At 40.4% G+C, this 18,059-nt stretch overlaps 1 long non-coding RNA gene across 1 annotated transcript; it reads right to left on the minus strand.

Moving 5' to 3' along the window:
• Nucleotides 1–6,738: 6,738 nt before the first annotated feature.
• LOC118785247 lies at nt 6,739–14,780 on the minus strand. The gene is made up of 5 exons (XR_005005266.1): nt 14,674–14,780; nt 10,849–10,929; nt 10,624–10,718; nt 8,607–8,692; nt 6,739–7,407 (listed from the first exon to the last, which is right to left on the minus strand). It is a non-coding gene; the product is annotated as an uncharacterized LOC118785247 (long non-coding RNA).
• Between the last annotated feature and the right edge of the window lie 3,279 nt (nt 14,781–18,059).

Below are 18,059 nucleotides of genomic sequence, written 5' to 3' on the forward strand. Positions count from 1 at the left end.
AGAAGTAGAAAAAGAAACAACCTTATTAGAAAGGATGTAAGCTTAAGGAATGTACTACCAATTGTGGTAAAACATGACTTGTGTCACAAGATGCATCTCGCGTTGCGACAGTGTTTTGATTATATATTGCATAGTTATCAAGTGTATCTCTTGTTATCACCCTGTCTTAAATGGTACACAAGGTAAAAACAGGATTTCCCCGAACACGAACTTGGGGAAAACTATTTTTATTACTCACCAGTAGATGTCGCCATGTAAATACACCCTCATTCCAGGACAATGTGGTGTATGACAGTCCACGTTTTCAAAGTTTATGAAGTTGACACCATTCGGTGTTTTATGACACTACACTTACGACGAAATAGGCTCTGGGTAGTGAGAATGAGAGCTAAAAACCAGTGGTGAAGTAAAAGATACACCAAAGACTTTTCATTAGGTGATTTTGTTTAGGTTTGTTGTGTTCTGTTGTCTTTTTAAAATTTGTTTTCATTCAGTGAACTTTTGGGGAACTGAAAATTTGTTGTATCGGGTGGAGTGTATGCCCTGTATTGCTTGCCCTGCAGGGAAATAAACGCTTGTTCAAAGACTGGTTTCCATCTTGCTGTTCCCATTTATTATCACTCCCGCTTATGTTATAATTATTACTGGAGCTCTAATATTCAGTGTCCAAAATTCCAGCCTTTAATATGCGTTTCCATGAAATTCGGGGAGCTCTTGTGAATCGTCTCCGACTCTTTTCCAGATTCCTCACTCGCATTACATGACATTATTTGCTCAACAGACACGCCTGTCTATGACAATTTTCATATATAAGGATATTCATGATACAAATAACAAAACGGTTGTTGGGGTAGATGATTTCCATATTTTCGAGTAAGAAAAGTGTGCCATTATTGTAAAAAGTTGCATGTAATCATGTTACTGTTTTCGGTGTAGATGTTAGCATACCCCAGGGAGACGACTGTACCTCCTTTCCAAAGTAGACATTCTTCTGTTTTGAAGTTTTTCCAGTACGTTGTGAAGAACACCCAGCTGCAGAAGAGCAACTGGAATTACTGTGCATTCAAGACCCAAAATCGAAATTTTTCCTCCCTTGGCTATTTCAAATTGAGATATCGACGACGGTCCAAATCAGTCACCTCCACTGAGCGATTAATTGATTGGAGTTGGTTGCCTATACCTGCCATATTTTACTAGGCGTTTGAAATGGCAAAAGGTTCTAGAACCAGGTCCTGCGTGTGGAGTGACTTTAAACTTACTTTGACACATTTTAACGTGACGGTTCTCAAATGTATCCGAACATGTCATTCATACTACTAACAGTTTGCTCTGGAATTGGTCTACTGAAAGAAAATATATTTATTCGAACAAAAATGAACAACCAGACTCACAAGTTCTTTCTTTTGTTCGCCGCCGCCATCCGTTTTCACCGGTAAATCTTCCGCCCACAGTGCTCCCACTCCGGACAACAACGAGACCACGTACAAAAACAAGCACAGTGTCAGAAACCGGGCAGCGACATCTGCCATGTCGCCAATTTAACAGGAGAAAGTTAAGTTTCCTTGAGTCGGACGCGCACTTCTGTCAAAGAACTGTTGTGGACCGCTGTCCAAGGTACTGAATGGATTCCAGCTGATCAACTGGTGCTATCCGCAATGACTCAGACCACGGTCAACCATCGACCCTTTGAGCGAGAAAACACCTCCTCGCGATACCCGAAGCCCGAAAAGGTTTTGATTGCAGTCTGTTTATGCAATTAATCCACAAACCACTCTGTGATTCGTCACAGCATTAGGAGTGCAGTGGAGCTACTGGCTGTTTTTTAGTTGTGTGATAATTATTTCATGGGGTAACGCACATGACATTACAATGTTTTCACTTGTCAATTCGACATAACACTGACATTAAGCAGAAGTGGATTTAAAATATAACGTTTAAGGTATCCAACTGATCGATTACGGATTATAGAATTATTGCAGTAATCTCAATTCGTTCCTACTTTTTCATCAGAATGTTCGCGTTCTGACTTGTTAACTAGACGTGTAGTTTTCTCCGTGTCCGAAAAACCAGGGAACAATCCCAAACATTGTGAAAGACATCTGAATACAAGGAACCCTGTCTTGACCTACTAAACAAACCTGATCTCGTATGTGTTTATCTGCCAGTTACGTAAAAAGATAGACTATAAGGGGAAGACCCCACCCGCATAATCCATTTGGCTGCTCTCCGCGTAATCTTTTCCGTATTTAGATGGATTTACCGATCACATAACGTCAGAGTCAGGACTATGGTTGGATCTACACCCGTGGACTCCTGTGAGAGAGTGCCTGAAAAAGTCGTTGGTGCCGATTAACAGCCTTTCGGCTATGCGCAATGACGTGTTGTACCAACTAAGCAATAGCGGCTGTTGTTAAACGCAAGATTTTGTAACTGCCTTCAGTGCGTTGCCTACGTAGGGCGTGTTTCGGTACAACAGTGCCACATATTTTTTGTTATCACCTCCAGGTGACTGTTGTTTTCTGCTATTGCCGAATAAAATTATTTTATCCCTCGTCTCCGTACTGCCATCTGTAAATTGTAATAAATCTAATCTCCGCTAGATGGCACCACGAAGACGTGAACGAAGACACACTGGACCTTGTTTCACCGCAAGAGACTTTCCTCGACTGCAAGAGCAGGGTGGGTTTGATCGGTAAATGGAATAATGACACACACGAATTAGTCGAGTATGGAGTATGGAATAAATCAGTTGTTGAATAGATAAACTGTTGATGTTTTGCTGTGTATGACTGCTAATGAGTTTAAAAGTCATGTATTGCTCTTCATATTGGAAACGCTGTTGCTGATGTTACATTACTTACAGTTCTATTCATTAATGCAGCTGGATATTTACTGAGGCAATTCTGGTACCTTGTCCAAGGGTACAACAGCAGTGCTTCAGCAGGGAATCGAACCAGCAATCTTTCGATTACAAGCCCTGCTCCTTACTACTATGCTACAGTTTCCCCCTGTTCTTTCACGAGTCCTGCACTGTTTGCTGCTCTTTGCCTTATCAACATTTACAGGTTAATGGGCTTACGCCCAAGCGTAATGGAAAGGGGAGTGATGTTGCAAATCCGATATTTCCTGTCCCAGGTTCAGGAGCATCTCCATGATCTGTGCAAAGAGCACTTTAATCTTGTAACCGTATGACCTTAAATTCTGACTGGAAAAAGAAAAGCAGGTGACAGTGATTTTTTTTGTTACTTTAACATGTTTTGGTTAGTACTTGAAATAGTACGGTTTGGCTGTTGTAATGTCATGAATCTTACCTAATGGGCTTTTTTTTTTCCTTCAAAATAATTGGAGGCATATAAGACACTATTTGGAGTTGGTTGGATCATCTTAGTTGTTGGCCTTATTTGTCTGCTCAAAAAATACAAGGAATGGTTGCATATGTTTAAGGGGTTGCTGTTAAATAAAATTTTGTAAAATCATTTCAATATTTGTTCCAGTTCTGTCAAACTTTATTATAAACCTGTCTATGGACAGTTATTTCAATGGGTGCGATCAGATTGGGTGACATTAGAAATGTACACTTTAATGGTGGAGAAATTTCAATTTCTGAGAAGAGAAATAGACATGAGCCAACAGAAAGAGGAGATCTTCTAAGATCTTATGAGGTAACGGCAGGTTTTCTGCTCACTAACTCTGCAGTAATTTATGACCTTAAGTGAGCTGCGTGTTTCAAGCACCATGGGTCATAAAAAGGTCAGAGGTCAAATGGTGATGCTTTGTTTGTTTGTGATTTGTAATTACAATGCCATTTCTCTCCATGGTCTGCAGTGATGGATGAAATGAATAAGGAACAGAACAAAACAAAAAATGCAGCAAAGGTAGTTGAGTCAGTTTAGATCAATTTAAGTTAACTGTGTTAAATAATTACTACCATAGATATCTCGACCTTGGAACCATACACCACAGTTCCTGACCGTGCAGTACTGAGTAAACCATATATAGAGAATCCACTATATACATAATACAGATTTGTACTGAATAGGACATGGATAACTTCGAATTTTACTGTTACTCTTAGTTTGAATATGGTTGTGCTGTATTTATAGTTCAATAGGTTAATGCTGCACATATAACTTAAAAATATTTTTGGTTCTGATCTAAATCTGCAGAATGTATATTTAGTGTCACTGTTTTTATTTATCCTAATGTATTGCATCTGATTCTTGATTCTGGGGATGTATTGAGAAAACACTGATAGTGTAGGAGTACAAATCGCTTGAAAATGAACTTGAACCTGCACAAAGGGATTTTAAGAGAAGTGAGAGTTCAAGGCAAACTTTAAATACACCATGTGTTTCAATACATTGGAACAAGGGTTTCACTGCACTTTGTATTTGAAGTTTGAAATCTAACATGGGCACCTTACCATGTGACCAAATAAATCTCATATGGGAATTTAGTGGTTTAGCCACCTGTTTCATGACCATGTTTACCTTTAAGAAAAATGGATAAATACTGTACTTTTTGAAATAAAGAATTAATTTTACAAGAAATTAAACTGTCTGCTTATAATCATCGGAGCAAAAAAGAGCAGAACAGAACAGGGGGTGTTAGCTTTAGTGCTTAGACAGCCACAACATATGCAGATTTTCTTTTTCTTTTACATTTACCACTCTCCCATGTAGCCTAGTAAATTCCATTAGATTTTATTGGGAACTCACTATTTAAGTGCATTCCTCATTTTACGTGCTTATCTGTGATTCTCTTTTAAAGGCTAAGGTATTTAATTGAATATAATTCAACGTCATTAAGGGTAGAGGGTCAGAACTCCATGCAGTAAAGATCTCCAGGACTGGGCTCTGAACCGTCCTCATAATTACTGCTTAGAGGCAGCTGTGGGTTGGTAGACATGATAATAGAACAGTAACTGAGTCCTCAGGGGTTCTAATGAGGACCGAGGCCCAGAGCTGTGGTATCAGGGGGACTCTGGCATGGAAATATGGGAACTCCCAAACCCCTTCCATGATGGGCATTTCCAGAGTCCTGCTGAGTCACTCCTCCCACAGTAGGCTTGTTCCGTGGAGTGGAACAAGCCAAGGTAAACAGGCGCGGAGGATGTGCAGATGTTGTGGCTGTCTTTCATGTTCCTGCAGCTGGCTCTGGTTTATAGGGGGGTGGGGAGAGGCAGGCCAAGGGGCTGGGAAACCCACATCACTGAAGCTCTATGGCCCGTAACACCTCCCCCCCCCCCCCCCAGTTGCACACATTTTCACGGTCCTCTGGGATTTCGTATGTTGCCCCTGACCTCTAAAATACCCTCATAATTCTCTGGTGTTCACTGCGCAATTTTTTTCGAACCCAGTCACATAATGTCTTATATTCTCAAATGACTCCTCGCATCCTCTTGACTAATTTCTCAAAACCTGGTTTCATGCATTCATGATCTCATTCACCCAAGATCTCTCTATTAATATGCAGTTGTGCATTTATCCTGTGTAGATATTGATTTATAAATTGTTTTCTCCCCAGATCTATTATCTCTCTGCCTCCATGGGATGTGTTATCTTCTCAGTCTTATCCCCAAAACATTTGGCATGCATATCTTTCATCATTCTGCTTAATAGTCAGCATGGAGCTTCATGGTCTCAGCCACATCTCAGTCTCTTTCCAGCTTCATGAATGTATTTCTCTTGAACACTTCCAAAATATGCCATGGCCTTCGTCCTCTTTACTTCACACTCATTCTTCTTATTTTTTATGGACTTTTATGCACTTCTCACTTTCTCTCATATTCATTCAAATATGTTTCTATAACTTGTCATACTGCAGGTCATAGTATTTACCGTTACTGGAGGTTGTGTAAATTCCTGCCGTGTTTTTTTGACACCTGTTATCTTTACAAACCTGTTCCCATGGTTTTTGTGGTTTGGCACACATCCACCCCCTTTCTTTCCCATAAGTATTAGGCAACACTTCCAGAAAAAGATGTGACATCATGCCAGATGACACTTGCACTGCTCTGTTCTGTTCCAGTGTTGAAAATGCTTTAAAAATAATATGTAACAAAAAAGAAAATGGCAGATCCCAACTATCTGTACACACGTCATCTCATTTAAATACTGCAGATTCTGAAGTGCCAGAATAAGTAGAACTAGGTCCTCTGGAGGAGCCAAAATTTTCCAAAAATTTCCATTTACAGTACCAGTCAAACATTTGGATACAACTTTTATTCTTTATTTCTACTATTTTCTACATTTTAGAATAGTAGTAAAGACATCAGAACTATGAAATAACACAAATGGAATTGTGCGTGTTATGTGACCAAAACAGTGTTATAAACAAATAAAAACTTTTTTATTTTTCAAGGTGAAAAAAAAAATCTTGGAGAGAAATTCATACATAGGTATCAACTTCAGTATTTACATTTGTCTAAGAAACAAATTTCAAGCATTTGAGTCTTTAGATCAAAATGTCTTTCAATGCATGTTAATAAGTAGGCTACTATTGACTGGTACTTTAAATGATAATTCTGTATAATACAACGGAGAACAAAGAGGATCTGTTGAGTTTTGTTGATTAAAGAAGGAAGAAATTATTCCTTCAAAGACCATAAATTAAAATCGACAAACCTCAGTGATTTAGTGCAGACACTGAACTATGGAATTTTAATTAAAAAGCACAACTATTGAAAAATATTTATTAAAGAATATAAACAACACATATAAATGATCCCATTGCCCCACTATCTATATATTTGTTACATATTGATTAAATTGTTGACATGCTAAAGGAGAGAGATGGCAATGTGCAATTGTCACTTGTGAGGCTGGCTTATCTGACTTTCGTCTGATACACTGTTAGACATACATAACACGGCATAGTGAGAGTGCATCCCAGAAATAGATGTTCCCTGATAAGATCCCGCAGATCATGTGTGGCAGTGCAGTTGATATTTTGGAAAACGTGTTTGCCTTTCAGTTCATAAACAGTGGCATACAGCTGGGCTTGAGCTCAGGGCCATGTAGACTACAGAAGAAGTGGGAATAGGGAGGGGAATGAAGATGGATTTCCTCATGAAATTTACAGCCAATTGAAACTCGGCCAAAATCAATGAACTCACATTGATGGTTTCGTAGACCAAGTCAGACCGTATTACAGAAGAGCTTGGCCTGTCTGACAGTAGTAAATAAAGGGGGGGGTTAGAAGTCAAGCACAGGTAGGTATAAGATGCAACCAGTTCAACAATTGGACATGTAAGATTTTAGGTGTATTGGTAGTGACACTGATTTCCCAGCTGTGAGCAGTCTGGCTGTGCACAGCATCGATGAACTGTCCCTTTGTTCAGACAGATGGCTCCTTTCAGTCCCTCTGACCATCCATACTTCCTGCTCTGCTCAGAGCCATAGACGTCTGAAAGAAATGATCATACGTAAACTGCTGAAGTTGAAAGAGGCAACATTTGCAAATTCATGAACAATTGCAGTTGTTTGCAGCAGTTTTCAGGGACTTTGACCTTTAACATGAGGACTCTGGGTTTGCTTCCTGCATGTGACACTGTTATATTCATAATATATCTTGTATGTGTAATTATTACATTACTGTTATTTAGCAGATGATCTTGTCCAGAGTGACTTACTTACGTTATAATTTTTACATGTTATCCATTTATACAGCTGGATATTTACTGAGGCAATTCTGGGTTGAGTACCTTGCCCAAGGGTACAGCAACAGTGCCCCAGCAGGAAATTGAACAAGCAACCTTTTGTGTGCAAGCCCTGCAGCTTACTACTGTGCTACAAATTACACCTAAAATAAAACTACAAGCGCTATAATGGTGATAAAGATCTTTGTGAACGTATAGACAATTGCAGTAAGCAATATATCCTATCTGTTAATCCCAGCCCTGACTAAATTCCAGCTCTGTGGGAATTTGGTCTCTTCCCCAAATATTTTATTGGACATAAAGCGCCACCTACTGTCAAAAAGTGAAAGTAAACAATATTGTCTACCAGCTCACATCACTTTAAGTGTGTTTTGTCCCCAGAGTTAGCCGAGTTTATTATTAAAGCCTGCAGACATCATCTTACTCATGTCCAATTAAGTAAGAATAGGCAAAATAAAACAGAAGAAGACTGACACCTTGCTTCTGTTCCCAGGAATCCCTGTGGGTCAGTATATAAATAAACATTATTTCAAACTCCAGCTCATGCATCTGCAGTCACGAGATGGCAACTGGATTGATTCCAAATGTTTTCTTGTCTCCTGTATGAGTATTTTTATTGTGTATTTCCTTTTCTACAATCTGCAGAGGAAGCGCAGAAGTACAGAGGATGAATCCTTAACGTAACGTAACACTGTGATCAGGAATTTCACTCCAGGAAATCTCCACCTAGACATGGAGACAATTAGACTGTATCTTAAAGAAGCACCAATCAAAACCTGCAAATGCACTCACTCGGTTCCTACCCTCAACAGTGCAGAGGTCTGAGAAAAGAAATTAAATTAGAACTTGATATCATATTTATACCTTCCACATAGTGTGTGTGTGAGTTATTTCTGTAGATAATAAATATTGAGCTACCATCTGACAGATGTCTGAATTGCCTTACCTGTGTACCATTCAAAGCAGTTGATATAGCTGGTGTATAGACAAACTGAAGATGACCAGAAGCGTTGGCAGGATAGTTTCTTGGGACTGTGGAGGTTAACACATAAGCCCGTTAGCTTATAACACACAGTAAACACCATTCTTACACAGGAGCATTTTAGAAAAGAACAGTGGGAACCCCATTTGTAAGTCACTTGGTGTGGGTAAATTTTGGATGGAATATGTGCAGTTTGATGTCTTCAGTTTAGGTCACCTTCCACAAAACTAAACATGGTTTGCGCATTTGAAATCTGAGAAGCACATGCCAATTTTCAGCAATGGATTTATGACTCATTTCTTTATTTTTATTTAGAAAGGTAATAGAATATACACACCCAGTTTGTAATGAAAGCATTGGTTTATGCTTTTGTGGGAGAATCTTTCATGAATTTTGCAAATGAAATGGTTTCTCACATAAGGGCCCTGGTTAGTGCATTGAAAATAATGATTTTTCTAAAGTAGTACGTTTTCAGTGACATAGCTCAACTGTGGCTATTTGTAAATAGGCCATCATTCTCATCATTGCTGAGGCTTTAGTAAACCCTGGACAGTTTTGTTAATTTGGAAATCCACCAGACTAGGCTGTCAGATGGAAGCACTCTCTTTATATGATCTGCTCCTGATTTTAGTCTCTCTAGCCTGGCTCAACATGCCTTGCATGACTTAATAGCCCTCTCTCATCAATTTCCTGTCTCTAAGAACGTTGGGTCAATGTGACATTTTCATACTGACTTGCCCTGTTTATGTTTTGGTAGACAGTTTTCCTGTTTTAGCAGGACAAGTAAAAACAAGTAAAGCTAAACTGGGCTTGCCTGGGGAACTGTACAAATACCAAACATCAACTAATGAAATTAAAGAAAGTGCCTAAACCAAACTAAACCCTCCACTATCATTTATTTACAAAAGCATATGAGTAGTGTGGGTTTGGGGATACCCAAACAGGCAATCTTTTCCACCCTATATTCATTTACGCATAGTTATGCCTCTGTATTATGACATTTCATGGAACAGTCCATACACAGACATAATTTAGCACATTCATATCAGAATCAGAGACATCACATGCATGACTGGTCATGTTTTGCATGTTTAACACTTTGGGGCTAATAATGAAAGCATGCTTCCCACATGCATAATCCATGTTGAAGGTGAATTTTTCACAAAGTAGGGACATACTAGGTAATTCTTACAATACCATGTTTGCTTATTTGCATGTCTTAATTTAGCATATCTATTGAAATCATTAAAATCTGTCTCAGAGGCATAAAAACCTAAGTAAACTCTTTCTTGCTGCCACAACTTTTCAAATACTTAAAAATCCATTTAAAATATGAATTATGGCATAAGATAGCATGAGAGGGAGTAATCTGGGAGTGACAGAGGATGTAGAGAACGGTATTTATAGACATCTTCCTTTCCATCTCTTCAGACATATCAAGTCCTCCTAGATTTATTAGATTTGGTGCTTTCTTAGGTTGAATTATTATTCAAATTACATAATTGATAGAAAAAAAATGAATGACAGCATGAACCTAATTTTAAATTAAATGCCACTTTAAATAATTTTCCCAAATAACTGCAAATAAAGAAACAGATAATGGGATGAAATTAAAGAGATTTAAACGAGGAAACTCAGCAGGAAGCAATATCAGCATAATGCAGTGCCCTATTGACATAGAATCAGTCAATGTTCTTTGTATTTAAAGCCATTTATGTACAAAGAAAGAAAAAAATTTAGGCGTAAGACCTGTGTGTGGTTTGCATGCACATGTGTGAGATGCACAGAGCTGGTCAGTTTAATGCTTAGGAAAATTTTAGTTATATAAAGAAATGTGCACGCAGCATGCATTGCTCACATTTCCAGTTTGGAATGGGGATAAGAATGCCATTCTAAATGCCTTGTTTGTGTAAGCCGGGCAATCATGTTGAATTATTAAACAATGCATTGGCATGGAGAAGAACAAATGAATGTGAAGTACCTTACTCCTGGTTCCATCTTCTGGATAAGCAGATTGGCTTGTTTTGCTGTCTTTCAAAACTTCATACACTTCATAATTCAGACTGCTGGTATTACCTGATTAAAACACAAAATGCAAGTTGTCTCTGTGGCAATTATTTGTTTGGAAGGAAAAAAAATAATTAGACAGGCTAAGGAATAGCAAATATAACATCAGTTAGGAATGAGTGGATGACTCTGAACTTACTGTAATAATCATACTCAAAAGTGGCGTTGTAGTCATAGTCTGGTGTTGTGGTATAGCTAAAATCGTCTTCAGCATCATCGCCTGTGGAGACACAACGAGAATAAAACATTCTTAGAATGAGAGTTTGGAATTTCCCATATTTCTTCTTTGGGCTTGTTACTCGTTCTCATTTGACTGATATTCTGTCTAAGTGAATTCTTTTAGCTAACTACCATACTCCTTAGGACAGGCCAGAACTGCAATCCATTATTCCTCTTTGCAATGGAAGATGAGATTCTATCTGAGTGCCCTTCAAGATGACTTCTAGGCTGAGATTGAAATGGGAGATCAGAGAGCATGGAAGATGCATGTTGTCTTCCAGTCATTCTAATAATGTTACATTTCACAGTGATATAGCGTGTTTCTTTTGAACTGCGGTATGAAACACAGCAAGTACCAAGTTTACATATCTGATTTCTCTCATGGAACCCTGTTACATCTTTTTGTACTTTGAACTTTGGAGACAAAGAGATGTCACAATGACCGCTTAACATGTGGATCACACAAAACAGGCAAAAGACCAAACCTTGTCAGAAACAGACAGGGTGTTGTAATAACACCACGTCATTTATAAATCTCTGCCTGGGGGGTACAGGAACACATTCAGGTGTGGCTAGTGTTTCTGCAGGAGACAAATCAAGTCATCTTGCGTAAATTACGGCCAAAGAAACAACTGTGGACAGTTAGGACAATGACAATAGGACAATGGGAGCTTGTGAGATGCGGATCTCCCTGAGGGATGGATCTCTGTGCTCGCATGGGAATAATGGAGGGTACTGGAACTGGGCCCATGAATCACCTTCTGTGAACGGTGGGCAGTGAGAGGTGTCTCAGGATGCACTATGCTCTGGTTTCTTGTGCAACAATGAGAGTCAGGTTTCGCTGCTGGAATCCCCCTTGGAGGACAACAGATTGAGGAACACTGCTTTCGCAAGATTGCTGAACACAGCCAAAAAAATGATTAAAAAAAAAATCACCACGCATTTTTCTGTCCCGAAAACACATCATATATCTACTAACAGCATTCTACAAGCTGGGGAACTGGCTGAGTATTTGCTGGGATAGCGTGCAGTGTGTTGTGAAGATTTATAGATACAGTAGCTCTTGTTTACATTGTGTGTTGTTCTTGCCTGTGCTTTGCTGTTGTGTTAAATTTTTTAAATACATCATAAAGTAATGCAGCTTACACTCAACCATACTTGTAAAGGACAAGAGGACAGCAGGATATATTCCACAAGGTAAAGTTTCTACTCTTGTCTGCCAGTATGGTCAGCATCAGACATGGACAGATTAATATACTTTGTGTGTATCTTTTCATGGCGCAAATGAAGCCATGTAGAGACACATTTGCACCCATGTTTTGTACCACACATAAAGGTGCAGTTTCCTTAGTTTCCTCAAAGACCCTCAAAGGCAATAAGGCATGCTTCAACTTGCTTATGTGCACAGGCAGCCAATGGAGTGATGTGTCAGCTCGGAAAGTCAAGTCATCTGACTTCACAGAAAGAAGATGAGGGCGAGACTGTGGTGTGGTGTTCTCCTCAGGGTCTACTACAACAGAGGGGTAGCTATAGAGACCATCAGTCAGAGAAGCCACAAGGCCAGAGCCTTTCTTTTCCATGTTGAATTAAAGAGCAACACACCCCTGCCTTGCCTGCGGAAGTCCTCCTTTGGTTTTGGACCATTAGATCCCTCTCAGCTCTGACCCCAGGGCAGGGTTGTCTGAGGGAGGGGAGGATGGGAACTAACCCCGTGAACTCACCCCCCACCATCCTGTCAACCTGTCACCCTGCAGCCACGCCCTGACCCAGCTCCACTTCCCACATGGAGAAACCATTACACCCTTGCCCATATGGGCCTGTTCCGGTCAAATCCAACAAGTATCTTGTCGTGTTTTGTTAGCCATTCCTCAGTGGCAGTATGGTGAAAGACGTTAACCATGAAAGTCGATCAGAAGGTCCAGTTAAACAGGACAGGATGCTAAAGGACAGCTGTCCATCTGTATGCCTTTTGCTGTTGGTCTCATCTGCAAAGAGTTGGGTCTATAAGATGGGCTTCAATTACAATTTTCTTTATTTGTTTATTCTATTAATTAGAAAGAACTCCTTTGAGAGGACACCTTTGTCCTTAACACCTTGGAAAGACAACAGAAGGAGAAATCCTCAATAAATGGTTAGTGTTGTTTAAATCACTTTATGCTGTTATGATTTGGCAAAAAGCACATTAAAAAAACAGCAAAATGTCACCCAGCAAATGTCATCCATTTTGACAATGACAGATTCAACGCTCAGTCTAAAACATTACCATCTGTCAACACCTCCCACCATTTTAATGGCTCTGTTTGTCTTCTGCGTGCAGGAAAATTATTTAAATGGTTTAGCATTATGGTGATGTGTGCTGTTTAAAGACGTGATGATTATTAACTCCCACTCACTGAGCAGTGGAGCAGGTCCATGTTTTACCTGACAAACACAATAACAGTACCCACAATACACAAGGTGAAGCAACTCAAAACAGAGACACAATTAAACGGCAAAGCCTTTCTACTAATTACAGGCATGAGTTGAACACAAAACTATGCTCTTCAACTGAAAACAACTTGAAATCTATTCACAGAAGTTTGAATATTAAATATATTTTTAAATATATATTTATCCTTTATCCTGTTTCACAGCAAGCAATCCACAAAATAAAAAGAACTACTGTATGCTCAGATAAAATAAATGATTAATCTGAAATGCCATGATAAATATACTTTCATTTTAAATAAAATGTAAATTTATTTCAAGGGACACAATGTCACATATTTCTGCTGCTTCCATCTCTGTGCAAAAGTTTTGGGTATTTTTCTCCATATTAATATTCAGTGAAGCCTTTCACAAGGAACCACCAGGGACAGTCTCTACAAGTGTCCTCTGACTCAGAAAGCGGTCCACCATACACAGATAAATCTCTTCCTGCCATATCACATGATGGCAGACATACTCATTGTCTTTATCAGAAGGCAGCTGCTTGGTAGGGCTCTGAGAAGGAGGGCTACTGTAAAGTGAAAACCCGTCAGAGAGCGCAGACACCAAGAACACTTCCTCCCTCCGCTTCCAATGTTGCCACATTCATTTACAGCTGCATAAATCATGAAGCAGCTGAATTGCATTACATTGTGTCAGACATTGCAGAGCCAGCTCACAGCGCGCGCACCTCCTGCGCTGCCCTTATTCGCAGTAACGGTCCCTGGCTCTTGTCCCTGCTCACGAACAGGACGGGAGTTTGACAGATGCTCGGCATGCTCAGCCCTCAAGCCCAGGATTGAGGGGAAGTGCTTTCCCCCTGTCTCGCGAGTCAATACCCTTCGGCTGCTTGGCATACAAAGCCCACCGACTAACAAAACAAATCTCCATACCACAGCTGCGTGCAGTCCATTGGGTGCTTAAAAAGCTGCTTAATTACTGAGCTCTGGCAAACTTTGGTGCCGTCTGAGAAAGCATTACATAGTCTCCACAGGAAGATTCCGACAGCCTGCCTCCTCCTGCAACACTGCTCCACTTCTCCCAGTATATTCTAGCCTATATGCCATAGTTTTTTTTATACATTTTAAAGGCAGGGTACTTTCTACAAACTCATGCTACCCTTCCAGAAGAGACCTAAACTCTCTGGCAGCTCTCACACAGTTGCTAAGAATGCATTTTTCCTGTGGCACAGAGAACACTTCCCGAGCGCTCCTACGCGCTGGAGGATGCCCTGTTCGGCCAGAGAGTGCACGTGCATCCAGGACAGCGAAAGACTCACCCCAGCACAGAGGCAGCAGCAGTGCTCCGGTCAGACACAGGGAGAGCAGTCGCTGGGGTAACCTCCTCATCCTGGGAGAGTGAGAGAGAGAGCGAAAGTGAGCGCTGAATGGGGGCGCTGAGTGAGTGTGTATGAGAGGGAGGAGGATAGGGGGATGGGGGAGGTGCCGTGGGCGACAGGGGGACCTCCCCTTCTCAGACACTGACCCCCCTCATGCTGCAGAGAGATAAGGGCTTCTCCCACCTCAGAGGAAAGTGCCGAGCCTGCTGACACGTCCCAGCATGTCAAGCACTGTTATCTTGCATCTTTGTTACATTTTGGTGATTGATTTACAATGCCTCTTTTACTTTAGTTTTGCTTTAGGGGAATGTAAATTTATGATAGAGAAGCAATGAGGGTTGACAACAGTCTTGGGAACTTGTCTGACAGTATGGTGTGTGTGTGTGTGTGTGTGTGTGTGTGTGTGTGTGTGTGTGTGAGACAGAGGTGTGTGTATGTGTATGTGTGTGTGTGTGTGTGTGCGTGTGTGTGTGTGTATAGTATATATATGCAATTGTACATGAAGAAAACTTATAGTGGAAAATGGAATTCTCATTCATTGTTGCCAAGATCATTTCACACAGAAATATGTTTTTATTGTGAAATACTGTTGTGAACTGGCCATAGCTGACTTCAATGGCATGTCAAAATGTGTGGGGAAAATATATGTCAAAACATCAAAGATTCAGCGGTTTAGATTTTAAACAAAGATCAGCTAAGGTGTGGTAGATTTGATCACAACCATTAGAGTAATATCTGGTATCAGTGTTCACTTATATATGGCCATCATTGTAACTTGTAGCAGAAATTCACCAATGATGGACAAAAATAAATGTTGCTAAAAAGGGGAAGTAAATATCAAGATGAGAGATGGCTTACATAGTGCACAAGAAATAAAGCACAAAGTGAACGAAGCTCCAAATTCCGATGATTTCTGAATTACTCTTTTGCGTGAGGACATGCAGCTCTAAGGACAGTTCGTCCACAAACTAATGTGAATTATTTTGCGACCGTCACTCCTCTGGGATCTAAACTTGAGGTATAGAAAGGTCTAGAAAAACACAGTCCAAAGGACAGCCTGAGGCAGTCTATCGGCACTGTAGTGTGTGTGCCCCACACTCCTGCTGCCCTCACTGTGGGGGGAGGTCTAAGTGAATCCTTCAGTGTGGAACTTGTTAAAGCCCCTGTGCTATAGCTAACTGTTCCCAGCTGTGCCAATGTGTGAATGTGCGAGTGAGTGTATGAGCCACACCGTGGGCCGGTAGCGATGGACAGTGAGAGGACATCTGGTGCAGACCTCCATCCTTTGGAACACATGAATTCCCACACACTGGTGGATTCCCTAGACCTGAGGCACGGTATTTGAGCACTGGTCTGATCATGCCCAGACTGTCAGCACACCTACCCTGATCATTCTGAGACAGGAGACGTTAATGATGTAATGACAAAAGCTCATTCCCCGCCCTGATTGAGGGGGAGCAGTCTAACTGAAATGTGCGCTTTGGGAGTCTGTACATGCCCACCTGCACAGCGCTGGTGCCAGATCAAACCGCATCCAGGCGTGATATTCAACCTGAGTGACCCCCCATTGTTGGCCAGATTTGCAGGGCTTGTGCTGGGAGTATATTGGTTCTGATGACTCTGTGCTTTACCTTGCTGCAGGCCCTCTACTGATCTACTGTACTTAAATGAAGCATAGGGAGGAGCTGCTTTCTTGGCAGTGTTAGCAGGGATGAGTGTTATTGCTGTTTTTTTTTTTCTTTCCTTTTCACCAGAAGACATATGAATAGAATTCAACATTCTGTAAAATGTGAAGAAGAAAATTTGACTCTGACATTCTTTCACAGTGTGTGAGACCGAGGTGTTTTTTTCTAGGGGTCCTCTGATTGTGCCTCTGCCACTCTGTCACTGGATGAGTCAAGATGGATTATTTATAAATGGGAGATTCCATGTAGCTTTTAGTGGGCCTAATTGACCATGGTAAGCATTGGGGGGTTTTGGTCAAAGGACTGTCTTGCTTACTGGCTCATTGCTATGTTCTATAGTAAAAAATCATTTGAATATTATACTTCAGCTGCATAATGGTGGCATGTATCATTTGTTTTGCAGTTTTGCAGTTTCTCTTCCTGTTGTGATCTTGGAATTCACCTTCTTTGTTCATTTCAAGTTTCAGTTACACAAAGCATGAAACCCCACAAACTGCTACTGCTTGAAAGTTCGTATGTATTCAATTTAGTGGGCTAATTCAATACCCTGAGAAAGGAATTAGAGTGAAATGTTAGCTCTGAGGAATGTAAAATTTTCAAGACTAACAATTCATCATGTATGGCATTGAAAGGTTATATTCCTCTTCTGAGCACCAAATAGACTTTAAAAAGGGAAAAACTCTCAGAGGATCTTCCATAAGTGCATAGGTTGACAGCACTTGTGATATGCAAGAGTGTCTTTGGCGTGATTTTTCTCAATGATAGTACAGGTTGATTCGAGTGAGATGTAGATTAAATCTCAGTTTTAAATTTTAAATGGTTAGGAAATGTAGGAACATGCAGACATTTTTATTGATGTATACATTGTTGTAGTATAGTATACAAAGGTGTAACTGCAATGTTATCACTCATTACTATTTATTGTTATCACTTCAGAAGGGTGATATTAAACTGTTAATAATAACACTGTTCAAATCAACCGCAACAATGATTCTGGAACCTATGAGTGAGCATGACATTCCTGCCCTATAACGGGGCATGGGGCTCGAGGGGCATGTTCAACATCGACACTGCTAACAGTATGAGAGACTGACACACTAGAACAGGGACATGTAAGGGACCTACTGTAGTACCAAGCAGATCCCTTCAGTTAAGTGAGAAAAGGCCCTTGTGAAACAGGCTGGTTTGGCTAGCTCGTTGCCACAGTGACAGAAAAGCAGAATTTGTGACACCGCTGTGTTTCTGTCTCAGCTTATCTATGTCTGTGGCCTTCTGTCAGACTCGTGAGTGTGTGTATATCAACACACTGATCAAGATGAGAAAACTGCATATCATCCCCACTTCTCTGGAAACAGTGGAGACTTTTCTGAAAACAGTGGAGACTGCTTACTCTGTTATTTTCAGGTGCTTTGCAAATCACAGTGAATAGAGAGAGCCTATTTCTCAAATAAAGTGAATGGGCAACTTCTATGAAACACAGAGAATTATGTGCACAATATAAATTTTGAAAATAGTTTTGTTTTGGTGATAACAGAGAAAATGCAACACCTTAATGGCAGGTTAACTGCATTGCCTTTGTTTTTGACATATTGTATATGCCCGCACTGGAATTTCTGTTTCCTCCTCATTACAATGACTGGC

The sequence above is a fragment of the Megalops cyprinoides genome, chromosome 10 (genome assembly GCF_013368585.1).
Source record: "Megalops cyprinoides isolate fMegCyp1 chromosome 10, fMegCyp1.pri, whole genome shotgun sequence".
In the NCBI taxonomy this organism is placed as follows: Eukaryota; Metazoa; Chordata; class Actinopteri; order Elopiformes; family Megalopidae; genus Megalops; species Megalops cyprinoides.